This window comes from Pongo abelii, chromosome 2 (assembly GCF_028885655.2).
Source record: "Pongo abelii isolate AG06213 chromosome 2, NHGRI_mPonAbe1-v2.0_pri, whole genome shotgun sequence".
NCBI lineage: Eukaryota > Metazoa > Chordata > Mammalia > Primates > Hominidae > Pongo > Pongo abelii.
Window position 1 is genome coordinate 106,693,386 of NC_085928.1, and position 18,993 is coordinate 106,712,378.

General features: G+C 44.3%; 1 protein-coding gene across 11 annotated transcripts in view; it reads left to right on the forward strand.

Annotated features, from left to right (window-relative positions):
• SMARCC1 (SWI/SNF related, matrix associated, actin dependent regulator of chromatin subfamily c member 1) overlaps positions 1 to 18,993 on the forward strand; it is a 196,820-nt gene that overhangs the window by 11,006 nt on the left and 166,821 nt on the right. The window contains exon 1 of one of the 11 annotated variants that reach the window (XM_054550869.2): positions 6,202 to 6,220. The exons of the other annotated variants lie outside the window; for them this stretch is intronic. The gene's annotated coding sequence lies outside the window, so the exon portion shown is untranslated. Of the gene's footprint in view, positions 1 to 6,201; positions 6,221 to 18,993 lie in introns of those variants that run through there. 11 annotated transcript variants of the gene reach the window in all.

Consider the following 18,993-nt stretch of genomic DNA (forward strand, 5'->3'; position numbering starts at 1 on the left):
CACTCCGGCCTGGGCGACAGAGCAACACTCCGTCTCAAAAAAATAAATAAATAAAATTTTTAAAAACAGTATTGTTTCAGTGATCTTGCTATAAATCTGTTTGCCTGTGATGTTTTTATTATCCAAAAAGTTGAAGAAATTTAGTTAAATATATTGATGTGGTTACTTTTCTCATTTTGAATTATAATTGGGAAGCTTTTATCGTTCCTAGGTTATAAAGGAATTCAGCTATGTGTTCTTTTAGTACTTGTATGATTTCATTTTTTACTTTTTTTAAATTTTAATTTATAAAGATAGAGACAGGGTCTTTCTGTGTTGCCTAGGCTGGTCTTTTTTTTTTGGAGTCAAAGTCTTGCTCTGTCGCCCAGGCTGCAATACAGTGGTGCAATTTCAGCTCACCACGACCTCTGCTTCCCAGGTTCAAGTGAGTCTTGTACCTCAGCCTCCCAAGTAGCTGGGAATTCAGGCACCTGCCACCACGCCTGGTTAATTTTTTTGTATTTTTAGTAGAGATGGGGTTTCACCATGTTGACCAGGCTGGTGTTGAACTCCTGATCTCAGGTGATCCACCCGCCTCAGCCTCCCAAAGTGCTGGGATTATAGATGGGAGCCACTGTGCCTGGCCCCAGGCTCGTCTTGAACTCCTGGGCTCAAGTGATCTTCCTGCCTTGGCTTCACAAAGTCCTGGGATTACTGGTATGAGTAACCATGCCCAGCCTTATTATTTTTTTTTTTTTTGAGACAGTCTCACTCTTGTCGCCCAGGCTGGAGTGCAGTGGTACAGTCTCAGCTCACTGCAAGCTCCGCCTACCGAGTTCATGCCATTCTCCTGCCTCAGCCTCCCAAGTAGCTGGGACTACATGCGCCCGCCACCACACCAGCTAATTTTTTTTTTTTTTTTTGTATTTTTAGTAGAGACGGGGTTTCACTGTGTTAGCTAGGATGGCCTCAATCTCCTGACCTCGTGATCTGCCTGCCTTGGCCTCTCAAAGTGCTGGGATTACAGACGTGAGCCACTGTGCCCGGCCCTAGCCTTATTTTTACATGTCACTCTCTGATCCATTTAGGATTTGCCCTGGTAGTTAGTGTGGGAAATGGCAGATCCATTTTTATGTTTTTCCTTATGGTTATCTGGTTATTCCAGAAAAGTTTATTTAAAAGGGCTCCTTTTCTCCACTGATTGGAGCTCAGCAAATGTTAAGAATTTGATTAGGTGCAGGGTCCTAAGAGTACAAACAAATACTGTATATTTGTCCTCAGGGAACTCACAGTCTAATGAGCTGTGTGAGTAGAGCCTTTGACTTACTTGGTGATGTCAGGAAATGTTTCTGTGGAAAAGGACATTTGAATTGTGTCTTGAAAGTTGAGTGTGAGTTCTTCAGCTAAGTGGGGGAGGATGGGATTTTCAGGCAGTGGTGCAATACATAAAAGCGTTATGGTTGGCGGGGTGCAGTGGCTCATGCCTGTAATCCCAGCACTTTGGGAGGCTGAGGAAGGTGGATCATGAGGTCAGGAGATCGAGACCATCCTGGCTAACAAGGTGAAACCCCGTCTCTACTAAAAATACAAAAATTAGCCGGGCATGGTGGTGGACACCTGTAGTCCCAGCTACTTGGGAAGCTGAGGCAGGAGAATAGCGTGAACCTGGGAGGCAGAGCTTGCAGTGAGCCGAGATCACGCCACTGCACTCCAGCCTGGGTGACAGAGTGAGACTCCGTCTCAAAAAAAAAAAAAAAAAAGCGTTATGGTCTGAGAAAATGTGGTACTTAAAGGTAGTTGCACATAGTTCAGCACATTTAGAGCTGAGGGTAGGTAGAGGACAATCAGCAGAGAGGTGGGCCAGTGTCAGTCGTAAAAGGACTGGTTTACTGTGCTAGAAGTGTGCATTTTATCTTGAAGGTGATGGGAAACCACATCATAGGGGAAAGTAGAAGGTGGCTTAGTCAATTTTGGTATTTATGTATGTATGTGTGTGTGTGTATATGTATGTATTTATGACGGAGTCTTGCTCTGTCGCCCAGGCTGGAGTGCAGTGGCGTGATGTCTACTCACTGCAACCTCTGCCTCCTCGGTTCAAGCAATTCTCCTGCCTCAGCCTCCGGAGTAGCTGGGATTACAGGCGCCCGCCACTGCGCCTGGCTAATTTTTGTATTTTCTAGTAGACAGAGTTTCACCATCTTGGCCAGGCTGGTCTCGAACTGCTGACCTCATGATCCGGCTGCCTCTGCCTCTCAAAGTGCTGGGATTACAGGCGTGAGCCACTGTGCCCGGCCCTTATTTGTTTTATTTTTTTTTGAGATGGAGTCTCGCTGTGTCATCCAGGCTGGAGTAGAGTGGTGCGATCTTGGCTCACTGCAACCTCCGCCTCCTGGGTTCGAGCGATTCTCATGCCTCAGCCTCCCCAGTAGCTGGGACTACAGGTGCCGGCCACCACGCCTGGCTCATTTTTGTATTTTTAGTAGAGACAGGGTTTCACCAGGTTGGCCTCTCTGGGTCTTGGAACTCCTGACCTCAGGTAATTTGCCCACCTTGGCCTCCCAAAGTGCTGGGATTACAGATGTGAGCCACCGCTCCCAGCTAGCTGCCTGATGTTTTTTATAACAAAAGTTTAAACATATTTAAAAGTAAAAACTTACAAGATTAGTATGAAGAACTTTTATTTTCCCTTCACTCAGAATCTACAGTTGTTAACATTTTACCCATTTGCTTTATCATTATCATTTTCTGTGGGATGTGTGTGTCTTATGTATTTTATGTGTGAAAAATTTGAAAGTTCCATGTTCCTTTACAGCTAAAGTATTCATTTCCTGTTCTTTTACATTATGAACTGGGCTAGAATTATCAAATTAGCTGTTGATTTAGGTTTTCAATAGTTTAATTCACTATCATATAGTATATATTGATTGCACTTTATTAATTGTAACATATAATTTAGAGTAAAATTACAGATTGCATTATATAAAGTATTTTACATAATACGTTTGAAATTATATTGGGATTCTTAATTAGGAATGTATTAATCTTTTCAGAAATGGTATTTTCAGAGAATGTTATATGTAGGCTATTTGACTCCTGGGAACTAAACCATTATTTAGTTCCAGATTTTAAAATATTAGGGAAGAATATTTTTAGGCAGAAGCCGTAATTAAATACAATTCTTGGTTTAGTGCCACTGGAACCCGATGTACTTGCCTTCCTCTCAAAATGGTGTTCAGCATTTTCCCAGATGAAAGGGATTGATACAATCCATAATGGTATAAAACAAAATTCGATGAGATAGATAATTAACAAAGCAAAGAATGTTTCAGTGAGACATGTAAATCATATACTTTAAAAAGTTTTTTCCCTGAGTAATCAGTATGGTATAAGAGTTTATGCTGGGCATGGCTCACACCTGTAATCTCAGCACTTTGGGAGGCCAAGGTGGTCAAAACTCTTGAGCCCAGGAGTTTGAAACTAGCCTGGGCAACATTAGGCCCTGTCTCTACAAAGAAATACAAGAAAAATTATCTGGGTGTGGTGGTGCATGCACGCTTGTAGGCCCAGCTACTTGGGAGGCTGAGGTGGGAGGATCACTTGAGCCTGGGAGACAGAGGTTGCAGTGAGCTGAGGCTCTGTCTTAAAAAAAAGAGTCCACTGTTTTTTTTTTTGTTGTTGTTGTTGTCCAGGCTGGAGTGCAATGGTGCAATCTTGGCTCACTGCAACCTCTGCCTCCCGGGTTCAAACTATTCTCCTGCCTCAGCCTCCCGAGGAGCTGGGATTACAGGCGTCCACCACCACGCCCAGCTAATTTTTGTATTTTTAGTATAGACAAGGTTTCTCCATGTTGGCCAAGCTGGTCTCGAACTCCTGACTTTGTGATCCACCTGCCTCAGCCTCCCAAGGTGCTGGGATTACAGGTGTGAGCCACCGCGCCTGGCCGAGTTCACTATTTGGACTTTTTTTTTTTTTAAATCAGAGTGGAGGCTGGGTGCGGTGGCTCACACCTGTAATCCCAGCACTTTGGGAGGCTGAAGTGGGTGGATCACCTCAGGTTGAGAGTTCGAGACCAGCCTGACCAACATGGAGAAACTCCATGTCTACTAAAAATACAAAATTAGCCGGGTGTGGTGGTACATACCTGTAATCCCAGCTACTCATGAGGCCAAGGCAGGAGAATCACTTGAACCCGGGAGGTGGAGATTGTAGTGAGTCGAGATTGTGCCATTGCACTCCAGCCTGGGCAACAAGAGCGAAACTCCATCTCAAAGAAAAAAAAAAAGAAAAAATCAGAGTGGAACCTTTTTTTTTTTTTTTTTTGAAACAGAGTCATGCTCTGTTGCCCAGGCTGGAGTGCAGTGGTGTGATCTCGGCTCACTGCAACCTCTGCCTCCTGGGTTCACGCGATTCTCCTGCCTCAGCCTCCCAAGTAGCTGGGACTACAGGCGCCCGCCACCATGCCTGGCTAATTTTTTTTTGTATTTCAGTAGAGACGGGGTTTCACTGTGTTAGCCAGGATGGTCTTGATCTGACCTCGTGATCCGCCCGCCTCGGCTTCCCAAAGTGCCGGGATTACAGGCATAAGCCACCATGCCCAGCTAGAGTGGAACTTTATATAGTAACTTCCCAAGTCATGCTGGATGTCAGACAGCTGGCTCTTTTTCTATCAAATGCTAAGAGATTTAGAAAGAACCAAGCATTTCATAGGGCTAAGGCTAAAGGTATATTGCATTAGCAAACACATGATTTGAAACAAAAAAAATTGTTAAGAAGATGTGGGTACAAAACAAAAAAGAAAAATAACATTTTACCTTCACTACAAGTAAAGTTTCTAATTTTCCCACAAGCCCTCCAAGGCTTTAGTACTTTCCAGACTCAGATAGATCCTCCCACCTCACCCTCCTGAGTAGTTGGGACAATAAGCATGCACCACTACACCCTGCTAATTTTTGTATTTTGTTTTTGTAGAGACAGGGTTTTGCCCTGTTGCCCAGACTGTTCTCGAACTCCTGGGCTCAGGCAATCTTCCCGCCTTGGCCCCCCAAAGTCCTGGGTTTACAGACATGAGCCATAGTGCCCGGCCGTTTTTTTATTCTGCATTTTAAAGTGGATTATAAGCATCTGTGTTTAAAAAAAGAGGAAAGCTCTGAGAGTAAGAAATGTAGAAGGTTAAGTGAGAGTCTCAAGTAACTGGATTTTAATTGTGTTTGGGAGATATCCAAGATTTTGTTTTCTTTTTTACGTGACACAGCTCCAGGAGATCTTGAGAACATGTACCCTTATGCCCAAAATTGTAAACCTGTCATTGCACTTAAAAAAATCATTTAGGCTGGGGGCAGTGGCTCATGCCTGTAATCCCAGCACTTTGGGAGGCTGAGGTAGGTGGATCACCTGAGGTCAGGAGTTCGAAACCAGCCTGGCCAACATGGTGAAACCCTGTCTCTACTAAAATACAAAAATTACCCGGGCATGGTGGCAGGCGCCTGTAATCCCAGCTACTCGGGAGGCTGAGGCAGGAGAATTGCTTGACCCCAGGAGGCGGAGGTTGCAGAGAGCCAAGATCACGCCACTGTACTCCAGCCTGGGCGACAGAGGGAGACTCCATCTCAAAAAAAAAAATAATAATAATTTGCAACTGGAGGAAAAATGTAGAATGTTATATTCCTGAACTGCTTTCACTCTGCCGTCGTATGAATTTCAGAATGGAGAGACTATCTTTGGGAACATGGGACTAGGAAGGAGACCGTAAGTGTTGTATATATATTTGAAGTGAGCATTTGAGTTTGTAGCTTAGAACTCTGTCTGATGAAAGTGGAATATAAGCACCTGTTTAAGCAAAATAGTGTAGGAAATTTACTTGTGGAATAATGGTTTCGTTTATTTCTTTTTTTTTTTAAACAACTTCCTATTGCAAAATATATAGAAAGTGAGTACAATAAATTTTGACTTAAATAATTGTAAAGAGAACATCCATTTAACCACAGTCCAGGTCAGAAATTGCTAACAACCCTAACAAACGTACATGTTCCTTTCCCAACCATAAATTCCCCCTTTTCCCCACAGATAATCTTTTCCTTGCCGTTTTTGTTTTTTTGTTTTTGTTTTTGTTTTTTTTGAGATGGAGTTTCGCTCTTGTTGCTCAGGCTGGCATGCAATGGCACGATCTTGGCTCACTGCAACCTCCGCCTCCCGGGTTCAAGCGGTTATCTTGCCTCAGCCTCCAGACTAGCTGGGATTACAGGTATGCGCCACCACGCCCGGCTAATTTTGCATTTTTGGTAGAGACAGGGTTTCTCCATGTTGTTCAGGCTGGTCTTGAACTCCCCACCTCAGGTGGTCCACCTGCCTCAGCCTCCCAAAGTGCTGGGAGTACAGGCGTGAGCCACTGCGCCTGGCCTCCTTGCTTTTCTTTATAGGTATCACTGTGTTAGTATGCATCCCTGAATAATACAGTATTATGTTTTGCTTGTTTTTGAATTTTGTACTAATGAACTCATAGATATTCTTGTAACTTGGGGGCCATGTAGGAAATAATTTGCCAACATGGAGAAAACAAATAGTCTAACTGAACTGCTCAGCCACATGTGTGGATAAAACAAATTACTGTAGAAGAAGAGTTAAATCTGAAAAATCTAGTTAGCTAGCTTCTGGCCTTTATAATTCATGTGCAAGGGCAGTGGGCCTACATGATGTGGCATGACCAGTTAGATAGAGCTCAGTAGGCTGCAAAATACGGGCTGCTGTGTTGGAGACATGGACTAGTATTCCAGGCAGAGGGCATGCTGGACCAGGTGGTGGGCAAGGCTCTGGAAAGCTATGATCAACTTCAGTGCAGGCTTGTACTCTGTACCGTGTGGATTCATAGGTAGAAACCTGAGTTCACTGACATTGTACTTATTTATTTGATTGATGTTTCATTTATTTATTTTTTCTATATTTTTACTTTTTTCATCTTTCTGTCTCTCCCCATAATGTGTCCTCCAGCTTTGCTGAAGTATGGCCAATGTACAGTAAACAGTACATATTTAGCTGGGCACACTGGCTCATGCCTGTAATCCAGACTACTTGGGAGACTGAAGTAGGAGGGTCACATGAGGCAAGGAGTTTGAGACCAGCTTGAGCAACATATTGAGACCCTATTTGTCAGAAAAACTAAAAATTAGTCATGCATGGTGGTGTGTGCCTGTAGTCCCAACTACTTGGGAGCTGACCCAGGAGGATCACTTGATCCCGGGAGTTAGAGGCTGCCATGAGTTACAATAGTACTGCTGCACTCTAGCCTGAGTGATAGAGCGAAATCCCATCAGTATCTCTTTCTCTTTTTTTTTTTTTCCTAAAGAGAAAGGCTGGGTGCAGTGGTTCATGCTTATAATGTTAGCATTTTGGGTGGCTGAGGCTAGAGGAGTCCTTGAGCCCAGGAGTTTGAGACCAGCCTGGACAACATGGTGAGAGCCCTTGTCTACAAAAAATAAAAAATTTAGCTTGGTGTGGTGGTGTATGCCTGTGGTCCCAGCTACTTGGGAGGCTGAGGTAGGAGGATCTCTTGAGCCCAGGAGGTTGAGGCTGCAGTGGGCTATAATCATGCCACTGCATTCCAACCTAGGTGACAGTGAGACCCTGTTTAAGAAAAAAAACCTAACTGAAGTATTTTGTGTTGTGAAAATATAGTGTAAACATAAAACAGAATACTGTATATGTATTTTTTTTTTCTTAAAAAAAAAAAATCTCAGCTGGGCACTGTGGCTCATGCCTATCTATAATCCCAACAGTTTGGGAGGCCTAGGTGAGTGGGTCCTCTGAGCTCAAGAGTTTGAGACTAGCCTGAGCAACAATCTTGTGAAATTGAGCTTTTCTTAATGTATCTACAAAAATGTAAAGTGTAATACTGACTTATTTTAAAGCAGTTGTCAGAACTCACTGAAAAAATTATTATGTTTTTATAATTTTTTTTTTTTTTTTTTTTTTTTTAGAGCTGGAGTCTCGCTATTGTTGCCCAGGCTGGTCCCAAACTCCTGGGCTCAAGCTGTCCTCCTGCCTTGTCCTCTGAAAGTGTTGACCCAAAAGGGCTGGGTGTGGTGGCTCATGCCTGTAATCCTAATGTTTTGGGAGGCTGAGGCAGGAGGATCACTTGAGCCCAGGAACTCGAGACTAGCCTGGGCAACAAAGTGAGACCCTGTCTCTAAAAAAGATTAAAAAATAAAAAAAAGGAAAAGAAAGATTATTACTGTTGAAGAAGGAGATGCATTGAGGAGATGGATACACCTATTTTAAGGGAACTATCATTCAACGTTTTCTCTTTTTTTTTTTGAGATGGAGTCTTGCTCTGTTGCCCAGGCTGGAGTGTAGTGGCATGATCTCGGCTCACTGCAACCTCCGCCTCCTGGGTTCAAGCAATTCTCCTGCCTCAGCCTCCCGAGTAGCTGGGACTACAGGCGCCCACCACCATGCCTGGCTAATTTTTTGTATTTTTAGTAGAGACAGAGTTTCACCGTGTTAGCCAGGATGGTCTCGCTCTCCTGACCTCGTGATCTGCCCGCCTCGGCCTCCCCAAGTGCTGGGATTACAGGCGTGAGCTACTGCACCCAGCCACACCTGGCTAATTCTTATATTTTTAGTAGCGACAGGGATTCACCATGTTGGCCAGGCTGATCTCAAACTCCTGACCTCAGGTGATTCTCCCATCTCGGCCTCCCAAAGTGCTGGGATTACAGGTGGGAGCCACTGCGCCTAGCCTCATTCAACATTTTCTAAATTTATTTTCAATTGTTATGTGATTTGGTAGAACACCTGTAAATACATTGAGCATAAAATGTTGTCATAGCCAGTTCTAACAAATGTGGTGGTGTGATTGAACTGGCTAATACTATTTTGGGATGTTTTAGATGAGTCACAGTTCATAAGCTATCTCTTTCTGACACCTTTGAATTTCTCCCCAGTAAGTATGACTGACCTCATGGCAGGAATTCTCACAAACTGGATCAGTCTGGTGTAATGGAAAGGGTGGGAGTTGGAGGACTGTCACTTTAACAGTCTGTTTTCGTTTGATTGAATAAACCATTTGGAACATGAAGTTAATAAGAAGGGGCTTACAGTTGGAGTTGGACTTGATCACTGGTTTTATAATTATTTCCTGGGGAGTACCCGTAGCATCTGAGAAGAGGGAGGGGAGGAGTAAATGCAGAGGGCTAAGAAGAATCTGTTGTCTTCAAGTTTCACTTTGAACAATTTTTCCTAATAGACCTCTGAGTTTCTAAAAATGTTCTGTGGCAAAGAAATAGGAGAAAACAAGCTGGGTGTGGTAGCTCACGCCTGTAATCCCAGCACTTTGGGAGGCTGAGGCGGGCGGATCACCTGAAATCAGGAGTTCTAGACCAGGCTGGTCAACCTTGTGAGATCCTATCTCTACTAAAAATACAAAAAAAATCCCGGCTATTCAGGAGGCTGCGGCAGGAGAATTGCTTGAACCCGAGAGGCAGAGGTTGCAGTGAGCCAAGATTGTGCCACTGCACTCCAGCCTGGGCAACAGAGTGAGACTGTGTGTCAAAAAAAAAAAAAAAAAGAAAAAGAAAAAAAAGAAATAGGAGAAAACTATTGAATTTGGCAAATGTTATGATCTCTCTTACTGAACATTTTATGACCCGTATGTGAGAATGGTATTGTTTTGCCAAAATTATGCTGATTCTGGGACTTTGTGGAATGGATGAGAGAGAAAGCAGAGGTTAGCATATAGGTCTTGGAAGCAAGAATAAAAGGATGGACTTAAGTGAAAGAAATCAGGAGTCGTAGTCACTTGAGTTGTCATCATCCATCAAGTCCAATCTAGCAGGGAGGGAATAGCTTGAGAGACTTGAGACTGAGGCACAGATCTCTGTAGAACATGGGATTTATCCTGGCAAATACAGTGATCAAATTTAGGATATTGGCTTGGATATAATACCATTATTTACCATATAATCTATTTCACATTTCACCAGTTGTCTCAAAAGTGTCCTTTGTAAGATCCACACCAACACCACATATTTTATTTAGTTATATATTTTTAGTCTTATTTAATTTGAGATAATTCAGCCTGTCTTTTTCTTTTTTTTTCTGAGATACTGCCTTGCTCTGTCACCCAGGCTAAAGTACAGTGGTGTGGTCATAGCTCGCTGCAGCCTTGACCTCCAGGGATCAACTGATCCACCTGCCTCAGCCTGCTGAGTGGCTGAGACCACAGACACATTCCACCACGCCTGGCTTTTCTTTTCTTTTCTTTTCTTTTTTTCTTTTTTTTTTTGGATAGAGTCTTGCTCTGTTACCCAGTCTGCAGTGTGGTAGCGCAGTCTCAGCTCACTGCAGCCTCCCCTTCCCGGGTTCAAGCCATTCTCCTGTCTTAGCCTCCCGAGTAGCTGGGATTACAGGTGTGCACCACTACACCCAGCTAGTTTTTGTATTTTTAGTAGAGATGGGGTTTCACCATATTGGCTAGGCTGGTCTCGAACTACTGACCTCAAGTGATCTGCCTGCCTTGGCCTCCCAAAGTGCTGGGATTACAGGTGTGAGCCACAGCGCCTGGCCAAATTTTTTAATTTTTAATTTGATAGAGATAGGGTCTCACTGTGTTACCCAGGCTGGTTTTGAACTCTTGGACTGAAGAAGTCCTTCTGCCTTGGCCTTCCAAAGTACTGGAATTGCTGCTTTGAGCTACCATGCACAGCTGATTGACATCTGTTTGTTATGACTTACATTTTTTGTTGTTGTTGTTTTTTGAGACAGAGTCTTGCTCAGTTGCCCAGGCTGGAGTGCAGTAGCACGATCTTGGCTCACTGCAATCTCCTCCCCCACCAGGTTCAAGTGATTCTCCTGCCTCAGCCTCCCCAGTAGCTGGGATTACAGGCATGCGCCACAACGCCCAGCTAATGTTTGTATTTTTAGTAGAAACTGGGTTTCACCATGTTGGCCAGGCTGGTCTCTAACTCCTGACCTCAGGTAACTGTCAGCCTTGGCCTCCCAAAGTGCTGAGATTATAGGCATGAGCCACTCCGTCTGGCCCATGACTTAACATTTTTGAAGCATGCAGGCAAATATTACATTTGTAAAAATTTCTTTTTTTTAATTTTTTATTTTGAGACAGTCTCTCTCTGTTGCCCAGGCTGGAGTGCAGTGGTATGATCTTGGCTCACTGCAATCTGCCTCCTGGGTTCATGCGATTCTCATGCCTCAGCCTCTAAAGTAGCTGATTAACAGGTGTGCACCACCATTCCCAGCTGATATTTTGTATTTTTGGTAGAGATGGGGTTTCACCATGTTAGCCATGCTGGTCTCGAACTCCTGGCCTCAAGTGATCTGCCCATCTCGGCCTCCCAAAGTGCTGGGATTTCAGGCATGAGCCACCATGCCCGGCGTCAAATTTTTCTGTATTATTGCTTATAGTTGTAATTTGTTTGTCGTCATTGCTGTGTACGGGCTGATACATTTTTTCTTTTTCTTTTTTTTTTTTTTTTTTTTTTTTTTTGAGATGGAGTCTCGCTTTTGTTGCCCAGGCTGGAGTGCAATGGCGTGATCTCAGCTCACTGCAACCTCAGCCTCCCGAGTTCAAGCGATTCTCTTGCGTCAGCCTCCCGAGTAGCTGGGATTACAGGCACCCGCCACCACACCCAGCTAATTTTTTTGTATTTTTAGTAGAGATGAGGTTTCACCATGTTGGCCAGGCTGGTCTTGAACTCCTGACCTCAGGTGATCCACCTGCCGCAGCCTCCCAAAGTGCTGGGATTACAGGCGTGAGCCACCATGCCTGGCTAAATTTTTTCTTTCTTTCTTTCTTTTTCTTTTTTTTTTTGAGACTGAGTCTAGCTCTGTCCCAGGCTGGAGTGCAGTGGCGGGATCTTGGCTCACTGCAATCTCCTCCTCCCGGGTTCAAGCTATTCTCCTGCCTCAGCCTCCCGAGTAGCTGGGATTACAGGCACGCGCCACCATGCTCAGCTAATTTTTGTATTTTTAGTAGAGACGGGGTTTCACCATGTTGGCCAGGCTGGTCTTGAACTCCTGACCTCGTGATCTGCCCGCCTCAGCCTCCCAGAGTGCTGGGATTACAGGTATGAGCCACCACGCCCAGCCTAAATTTTTTCCTAAGGGGACAGAGTATGCTGCATGCTGTGGCTCACTCCCATAATCCAAGCATTTTGGGAGGCTGAGGTGGGTAGATCACTTGAGTCCAGGAGTTCAAGACCAGCCTGGACAACATGGCAAAAGCTGGTCTCTACAAAAATATCAAAATTAGCCAGGTGTTTGGGAGGGCCCCTGTGGTCCCAGCTATTTGGGAGGCTGAGGTGGGAGGATTGCTTGAGCCAGGTGGCGAAGGTTGTAGTGAGCTGAGATTGCACCACTGCACTACGGCCTGGGCGACAGTGACACCCTGTTTCTCCTCTTTTTTTTTTTTGAGTCAGAGTTTCGCTCTTGTTGCCCAGGCTGGAGTGCAAGGGTGCGATCTCAGCTCACCGCCACCACCACCTCCCTGGTTCAAGCGATTCTCCTGCCTCAGCCTCCTGAGTAGCTGGGATTACAGGCATGCACTACCACGCCTGGCTAATTTTGTATTTGTATTTATGTTGGCCAGGCTGGTCTCAAACTCCTGACCTCAGGTCATCCACCCACCTCGGCCTCCCAAAATGTAGGATTATAGGCGTGAGCCACCGCGCCCGGCCAACACCCTGTTTCTAAATAAATAAATTAATTAATTAAATAAAGGGACAGATAGTAAATATTTTAGATAGTAAATATTTTAGGCCTGTAGGCTCTGTGGACTCTGTCACAGCCACTCAGTGTAATATGAAAGCAGCTATATACAATGCGTAAATGAGTATATGTATATGCAGTACATAATAAGTATGGCTGTGTACTGGTAAAACTTTAATTTTTATTTTTTTGAGATGGTACCCTGTTGTGTTACCAGGTTGGAGTGGTGTCCTGAATGAACACAGCTCACTGCAGCCTTGACCTCTAGGGCTTAAGCAATCCTCTTGTCTTAGCCTAGGCATATACTACCACATGTGGCTAGTTTTTTTTTTTTTTTTTTTGCGAGGCTGAAGTGGGAAGATTGCTTGAGCCCAGGAGTTCAAGACCAGCCTGGGTTAGATAGTGAGACCACATCTCTACAGAATATTAAAATATTAGCGTTAGCATGGTGGCAAACTCCTGTGGTCGGAGCTCCTTAGGAGGTTGAGGTGGGAGGATCACTTGAGCCCAGGAGTTGGAGGCTGCAGTGAGTAGTGATCATTCCACTGCACTCCAGCCTGGGTGACACAGTGAGACCCTTGTTGTTTTTCAATAGCTGTTTCATAATTTACAACAGTTGCTGTATAGTATTCCATTGTGGGAATACACCACATTTTTTTTTATTCATTTTGTCATTGATAGGCTTTTGGGGTAATTTGCAGCTTAGAGCTATTATAAATAGTGCTGCTGTGAATATTTTTATATATTTCTTTTGCTCAACATAGATGTTTCTTTTGGTTATGTTCTTGAGAGTTTACTTGCTATGTCATAGGTTGGTCAACTTTAGTAGATGTTGCTAAACAGGTTTCCACAGCAGTTCTACCAATTTATACTCCCACAAACAGTGTATGAGCATTCTGATTTTCTTTCTTCCTTTCTTTCTTTTTTTTTTTTTTTTTTTGATACGGAGTCTCGCTTTGTTGCCGAAGCTGGAGTGCAGTGGCGGGATCTCGGCTCACTGCAAGCTCTGCCTCCCTGTTTCATGCCATTCTCCTCCCTCAGCCTCCTGAGTAGCTGGGACTACAGGTGCGTGCTGCCACGCCCGGCTAAGTTTTTGTATTTTTAGTAGAGGTAGGGGTTCACCAGTTTCACGTGTTAGCCAGGATGGTCTCAATCTCCTGACCTCGTGATCCACCTGCCTCGGCCTCCCAAAGAGCTGAGATTACAGGCATGAGCCACCACACCTGGCCGAGCATTCTCATTTTCTACTTTCTCACCAATCCTTGGAATCTTTTTGTCTTTTACATTTTGGTTATTCAGTAGATTTGTGGTTATAATGCATTATTTTCTAGTTGCTAATAATTAATGTGAGCAACTTTATTTATTGGCCACTTGGCTATCCTTTTTTGAGAAGTACCTGTTTAAATCTTTTGCCTGTTTAAAAATTTGCACATTGGTCTTTCTCTCTCTTTTTTTTTTCTTTTTTGAAACGGGGTCTGGCCTAATCACCCAGGCTGGAGTACATTGGCTTGATCATAGCTCACTGCGGCCTCAAACGCCTGGGCTCAAAGGATCTTCCCACCTCAGCCTCTCAAGTAGCTGGGACTACCAGTCCCCACCACCACACCTGGATAATTTTTTCTGTTTTTTTGTAGAGACAGTCTCGCTTTGTTGCCCAGGCTGATCTCAAACTCCTGGGCTCAAGTGATTCTCCCAGCTCAGCATCCCAAAGTGCTGGGATTACAGGCGTGAGTCACCATACCTGGCTGAATTTTTCTTAGGTATTCTGGATATGGTTCATTGGTCAGAAATATTTATTACAGATCTCTTCTCCCACTTAATAGTTTATGTTTTTACTCTCATAATGATGTCCTTTGATGAGCAGAGGTTTGTAATTGTAATATACAGCAGGAAACGGTAAACTTTTTCTGTAAAATGCCAGATATTTTGGGCTTTTTGGATTATATGGTTTGTGGTGCAAGTACTCGCTTTTGCTGCTATTGTGTGAAAGTAGCCACAAAAAATACATGAATGTGAATTTGCTTCAGTAAAACTTTACAAAAACAAGAGTGGACTACATTTGACCCGTGGACCATTATTTGCCATTTCCTGATACAGAACAATTTAGTAAAATTTTTCTGTGTTGTTAGTACTTTTTGTGTTCTTATAGAAATCTTTGCCTTTTTTTTTGAGATGGAGTTTCGCTCTTGTTGCCCAGGCTGGAGTGCAATGGCGCGATCTCAGCTCACTGCAACCTCCGCCTCCCGGGTTCAAGCGATTCTCCTGCCTCAGCCTGTTGAGTAGCTGGAATTACAGGCATGCACCACCATGCCTGGCTGGTTTTGTATTTTTAGTAGAGACGGGGTTTCTCCATGTTGGTCAGGCTGGTCTCGAACTCCTGACCTCAGGTGATCTGCTCGCTTAGGCCTCCCAAAGTGGTAGGATTACAGGCATGAGCCACCACGCCTGGCCAGAAATCTTTGCCTTTTCTAAAGTCATGTATATATTCTACTGTATTTTCTTCAAGAAGGTTTTTTTTTTTTTTTTTTGAGAGGCAGTATTGCTCTGTAGCCCAGGCTGGAGTGCAATGGCGCGATCTTGGCTCCCTGCACGCTCTGCCTCCTGGGTTCAAATGGTTCTGTTGCCTCAGCTTGTCGAGTAGCTGTAGCTGGGATTACAGGCGCCCGCCACCACGCCCAGCTTTTTTTTTTTTTAAGATGAAGCCTGGCTCTGTCAGCCAGGCTGGAGTGCAGTGGCACCATCTCAGCTTACCGCAACCTCTGCCTCCCGGGTTCAAGCGATTCCTTTGCCTAAGCCTTCAGAGTAGCTGGAATTACAGGTGCCTGCCACCACGCCTGGCTAATTTTTGTATTTTTAGTAGAGACAGGTTTCACCATGTTGGTCAGGCTGGTCTCAAACTCCTGACCTTATGATTGAACCGCCTCGGCCTCCCAAAGTGCTGGGATTACAGGCATGAGCCACTGCGCCTGGCCTATTTTTTGTATTTTTAGTAGAGACGGAGTTTAACCATGTTGGCTAGGGTGGTCTCGAACTCCTGACCTCATGAACCGCCAGCCTTGGCCTCCCAAAGTGCTGGGATTACAGGCATGAGCCACTGTGCCTGGCCTGTTTTACATTTTAAACTTATAATTCTTTTTTTTTTTTTTAATTCACTTTTTATTTAATTAGGTGTTTTTTTTTTTTTTTTTTTTTTGAGACGGAGTCTTGCTCTGTTGCCCAGGCTGGAGTGCAGTGGCGCGATCTCAGCTCACTGCAAGCTCTGCCTCCCAGGTTCACACTGTTCTCCTGCCTCAGCCTTCCTAGTAGTTGGGACTACAGGCTGCCACCATGCCCGTCTAATTTTTGTATTTTTTTTTTAGATGGGGTTTCACCGTGTTAGCCAGGATGGTCTCGATCTCCTGACCTCATGATCAGCCCACCTTGGCCTCCAAAAATGCTGTGGTTACAGTCGTGAGCCACCGTGCCTGGCCTTAATTAATTTAGTTTTTGAGACAGACTCTCACTCAGACTGGAGTGCAGTGGTGCAATCTTGGCTCACTGCAGCCTCCACCTTCCGGGTTCAACCAGTTTTCCTGCCTCAGCCTCATGAGTAGCTGGGATTACAGATGTGCATAACTGTGCCCGGATAATTTTTATTTATTTATTTATTTTTGAGACAGAGTCTTGCTCTGTCATCCAGGCTGGAGTGCAGTGGCAGGATCTCAGCTCACTGCAGCCTGTGCCTCCTGGATTCAAGCGATTCTCCTGTCTCAGTTTCCCAAGTAGCTGGGATTACAAGTGCCCGCCACCATGCCTGGCTAATTTTTCTCTTTTTGGTAGAGACAGGGTTTCACCATGTTGGCTAGGCTGGTCTCGAACTCCTGACTTACAGTGGTCTGCTTGTCTTGGCCTCCCAAAGTTCTGGCATTACAGGCGTGGGGCACTGTGCCTAGCCTAGGGTTGTATTTTTTACCTCGCATGATTACCACTTTGACTTTTAGTTGTTTCTTTTTTTTCCTCCCTTTAATTTTTGCACCTGGGGATTTGCTTTCTTTCTAGGAATTCAGCTGCTCATTTAAAATAATGTGTGTTACATTTACCCAACATTTCTACATGTTTATAGTGGTAGGGTGTAATAGTTCTTTAGTATACAATATTGCTGGAGCCAGCAACACTTTTCTCATCTGTAAAATGGGTGTAAAAGAGTAAAGTTCAGGCCAGAAGCCGTGGCTCACACCTGTAATCCCAACACTTTGGGAGGCCAAGGCAGATGGATCATGAGGTCAAGAGATCGAGACCATCCTGGCCAACATGGTGAAACCCCGTCTCTACTAAAAATACAAAAATTAGCTGGGCATGGTGGCGTGCGCATGCAGTCCCAGCTACTCAGGAGGCTCAGGCAGGAGAATTGCTTGAACCTGGGAGGCGGAGGTTGCAGTGAGCTGAGATTGCACCACTGCACTCCAGCCTGGTGACAGAGAGAGACTCAGTCTCAAAAAAAAAAAAAAAAAAAGAGTAAAGTTCATATGCTTGTTGTGACAAGTAAATGAGGAAATAAGTCAAAAGTGCTTCATGATAAATTCTCAGTGATTGGTATCAATGCTAATACTTTTTGTTGTCTCCAAGACTATTACAGTAGCAATGACCTATCATTAGAGGTGCTGATAATACAAATTCCAAATAAGTTAAATAGATAAGTAAATGTACGGAATTTTTGACGTGTGTCATTTTATTTTGTGAGGTATAAGAATTCTGGAATTTAAATGATGTATTTTTTTCTCTCAACCATTTTCAAGGTGTGAGGATGACTGTGATTTCCTGTGAATTTTCTTGGTTTCTTGGACACATTCTCTGCTTATTTACTACTTCACATCCCTTTTCTGGCACAGTCATTTATTGACTGATAGACCTAAACATAGTGTTATAAATGTGAATACCCCTTTCATAGAAACACACGTTTGTTTTTACCAATTGTTAGCACTACTTTGTCTTTTTTTTTTTGAGATGGAGTTTTGCTCTTGTTGCCCAGACTGGAGTGCAGTGGCGCAATCTCGGCTCACTGCAACTTCCGCCTCCCGAGTTCAAGTGATTCCTGCCTCAGCCTCCCGAGTAGCTGGGATTACAGGCGTGCACCACCACGCCCGGCTGAATTTTTTTGTATTTTTAGTAGAGACGGGGTTTCACCTTGGCCAGGCTGGTCTTGAACTCCCGATGTCAGGTGATCCGCCCACCTCGGCCTCCCAAAGTGCTGGGATTATAGGCATGAGCCATCACACCCAGCCTACTCTGTCTTTTATGAATAAATAAAGGAATAAAGAAATAAGGAATCCATGGCACAAATTGTTGTAGTAGGTTTATCTTCTCTTTTCTTCTTTTTTTTTTTTGGAGGTGGAGTCTTGCTCTGTTGCCCAGGCTGGAGTGTAGTGGCGCGTTCTCGGCTCACTGCAACCTCCACCTCCCGGGTTCAAGTGATTCTCCTGTCTCATCCTCCCGAGTAGCTGGGACTACAGGCGTGTGCCACCACGTCCAACTAAGACGAGGTTTTACCATGTTGGCCAGGATTGTCTCAGACTCCTCACCTCATCATCCGCCCCCCTTGGACTCCCAAAGTGCTGAGATTACAGGCGTGAGCCACAGTGCCTGGCCTAGATTTATTCTAAGTTTCATTCAGCTCAGCAAGATTTTAGGTGGGCTATAAATAAGTAGGGTGAGACCACTTATATATACCCAGGATAAGATCAGATTAAATTTCCAGTAGAGTCAGCCAGGGATAGAATTGTTTATTAAAAGCAATTGGGTTACACAGTTGAGAGTAGAGGCAGCCTGTTAGACTTGACTTTGACCTCCAGAGTCTCTAATTGGAGTGTTCAGCTGTTGAGATACTCATATAAGGCATCATTTTGCTGGCTCTGGAAATTTCAGTTTTTGCTACTTTGTTTGTTTGTTTTTTTCAGACAGGACTGTGATCATGGGTCACTGCAGCTTCAGCCTCCTAGGCTCAACTAGCCCTCCTGACTCAGCCTACTGGGTAGCTGGGAGGTACCTCCTACCATGCCGGGCTAATTTTGTTTTAATTATTTTCTAGAGACAGGGTTTCGCTCTGTTATGTTGCTCAGGCTGTTCTTGTACTCCTAGCCTGAAGTGATCCTCCTGTCTTGGCCTCTCAACGTGTTAGAATTACAGGTGCGAGCCACTGCATCCGGCTACCTTTTCTTTAGGTTTTCCAATACGAATTAACAAGTATTTGCTCTAACATCCTGTGCTTTTTATTTAGGGAATGTTTAAGAACTATACTCATTTTGAATTAGGGCAGGGCCTCTT